Source organism: Galeopterus variegatus, unplaced genomic scaffold, assembly GCF_000696425.1.
Source record: "Galeopterus variegatus unplaced genomic scaffold, G_variegatus-3.0.2 Scaffold3725, whole genome shotgun sequence".
Taxonomy (NCBI): Eukaryota; Metazoa; Chordata; class Mammalia; order Dermoptera; family Cynocephalidae; genus Galeopterus; species Galeopterus variegatus.
In genome coordinates this window covers 104,719-107,650 of record NW_007729836.1, presented here as the reverse complement: position 1 = coordinate 107,650, position 2,932 = coordinate 104,719, and the positions used below count along the sequence as shown (strand labels likewise).

The 2,932-nt window shown below is 46.3% G+C and overlaps 1 protein-coding gene across 1 annotated transcript in view; it reads right to left on the bottom strand.

Annotated features, from left to right (window-relative positions):
• Nucleotides 1-373: 373 nt before the first annotated feature.
• HTR4 (5-hydroxytryptamine (serotonin) receptor 4, G protein-coupled) overlaps nucleotides 374-2,932 on the bottom strand; it is a 104,259-nt gene continuing 101,700 nt past the window's right edge. Inside the window, exon 6 of the mRNA XM_008585806.1 lies at nucleotides 374-608. The gene's annotated coding sequence lies outside the window, so the exon portion shown is untranslated. The remainder of the gene's footprint in view (nucleotides 609-2,932) is intronic.

Below are 2,932 nucleotides of genomic sequence, written 5' to 3'. Positions count from 1 at the left end.
AATTGGGGATGTTTGGTTTAGAGACAAGACTGAAAGGGGTTGGTGGAAAGCAAATCATTGTCTTCCAATATCTAAGGGCTCTCAGGAGATGAGGGGGTCAACTCTATGGCCCCAGATGGAAGCTGGGGCAGTAACAGATTTGTGTTCCAATAAAGGAAAGAACTTCCTTATAATTAAATCTTTCCCACAGTAGAAGGGACTGCATTAGGAGGTAGTGAGCTCCGGTCCTTGGAAGTGTGCAAGCAGAGACTGACCAACTTTCAGAGGTGCAATGGAAGATGTTACTTCTGCTTTGTGTGAGAGGCTGTGCCTGAAGATGCCTGAAGTCCTTTCCCAACTCTGAGATCCTCGATGCTCTGGCCTCAGGTCCTGCCCAACTCTGTCCTCCGTGGATCTTCTCTGGGCCCTTGGCCCCCACTGCCTCATGCCTCACTGGTGGTGATGCGGATCAGGAGAGAAGCCAGGGTGTCCTGTTCATGCAGACACGAATGGGAATGAATGACTAAGTTGTGAGTCTCAATCAGAAGCAGGACTCCAGGGATTCTGTATCATTGTGTATGGGCAGTTTTTCAAGTTCTTGGTGATGTCCACTGTGGAGAACCGTATACCTAGGGAAGAAGGAGACAACATGAGAATTCACAAGCATCCTTCAAAAGCACCAAGGAGAGCCCTCCCTCCAATCGTGACTCCCTTTCTTTACATGCTTCTGAGGACATGGTGAGGTAGGAGTGGGAACTGGTGGTACTTCATAGGGAGTGAAGGCCAAAGAATTGCAGCCAGATTGCTTTGTTAAAAGTGGGGAAACTGAGTCCTGGAGGAAACAACAGGCCTAAGGTTACACAGAGAGTGAGTAGCAGAGCTAAGACCAAAACCCAGATTTCCTTTCTCCCAACAAAGCCTGGGGCTCTTCTGTTACTCCTCAGAATGAACATAGTGTACTACTTCAAGCTGTACCCTGTACCTCTATACACTAAGTCCTCTCTACCAGGGATACTGTTGCACTAGGCAATATCAAAGCGCTGACTGAGATGAACAAACCACTCAGGGCCTGAAGTACAATGTAACCATATTTGTCACTCTGATTATTTTGGGTGCCATTTGGAACAGTAAATTATGAGATGAATCAAACAGCAAGTTGACTGAGCATCACAGAGAAATTTACAACCTGACAAGTGTTTATTTTTCTGCAGTGTCACACAGTTGCACTCAATATGTTAATTGTCTTTAAATGCATCTCAATTGCAGACGCCTCATCATCAGTCACCCAGATTCAAGCATCAGGCAGTCATTTGTATGTGACTTCTACATAGTTTAGGAACATGATCATCACTCACTTCTAGGAGGCCAGTGTTGAGCCCATTCCATGAAACAAATAAACACACACCAGCTAGTTATCAGGCATTGTATGTTGACAAAACAACTTGTGCTTCTCATGACATACACTGTTTTGATCTGAATTACAATAATTTATTGCTGACATATTGATGGATTGGTCTGCTCTGAACCTTTCCATGAATTGCTTTATTTAATCTTCACTCTAGCCCTATAAGATCATATTATTTTCACTTTACAGTTGAGTAAAATGATGCATAGTCAAGTTGAGTGACTTGTCCAAGGGAATACAGGTAATATGTGAAGATAGATCCAAGCAAATCCACTCTATCTGAGGCCAGCACCCATGTGCTTAGTTAGTCCTCACACAGCCCCCGGACCAGGTATAAGTCTAGAAGAGTGGTTCTCAACAGGGAACACTTTGTCCCCCAGGGGTTATTTTGGAGGCATTTTTCATTGTCACTGTGGAGGCAGTGCTACTGGCATCCAGTAGGTAGAGACAAGGGATGCTGCTAAACATTGCACAGTACACAGCACAACAAAGAATTATCAGATCAAAAAGGTCAATAGTGTTAGGATCAAGAAACCCTAATTGAGAATAAATAGTCCTCTTAGCTGGCTAAAAGCAGGTGTTAACTGCGGAACATAGATACAGTGAAGGGCATGAGTTGGAGCTCTCACAGAACTATGCACTGCAACTGCAGATGAGAGGAGAGCAGAGGGCATGTGACACCAAGAACCCAAAGCATCTGCTACTGCTAGCCAGCTGGATCAGTGTTCAGAGGAATAAAACAGGAAAGGAGGTAAGAAAGGGTCAGATCATACTCTATTAACTAGGGTGGCTGGGAAAGGTGAGATACGTAAGACCTCAGGGAAGTTAGTGTGCCAGCTATGGAGTCACACACTCTCAGCCTTAAAAGCACCATTCTCTGGCTTTGTCATTCTGCAAATCAGGTGGCTGCTCTGTTGGCTGGCTCCTTGAATAGGAGGTGTTGGAGGGGGACCAGAAGCTGGGAGAAGGAAAAGGGGCTAGTTTCTCCTGTGAGCTTCCTGTCTGCTTGCAGTTCTTGTGATCGCTTCTTCACCCCAGCCAAGGCAGTGCCTTCCTGCAGAAGCCATCAAATCTAGTTTACATAGTTCTCCTAACTCCTGCACAACCAGCTTTACAGCAGCCCCGGAGAGACACCAGCTCCATCCGGTCAGAACCTCCTCCTCAGAGCTCTAAGTTTCAGCTTGGTGGGGTCCCTACTCTAAGTTTCTAAGTTTTTGTGATTAGACCCTGATGGAGTTTGGATGTGTCGTCCCCTCCAAAACTCATGTGGAATTTTGATCACCAATGTGGCAGTGTTGGAAACTGATTGAGTCATGGGGGTGGATCCCTCATGAATGGATTAATGCTCTCCCTGGGGGAGGAGGGGTAGTGCGTGAGTTCTCGCTCTATTAGTTTCCGTGAGAGCTGGTTGTTTAAAAGACCCTGGCACCTCCTGTCTCTCACTTCTCTCTCTTGCTTCCTGTCACCTTGTGATCTGCTTGTACCCACCGGCTGCCTTCCACTTTCCGCCATGAGTAGAAGCAGCCTGAGGCCCATGCCAGATGCAGC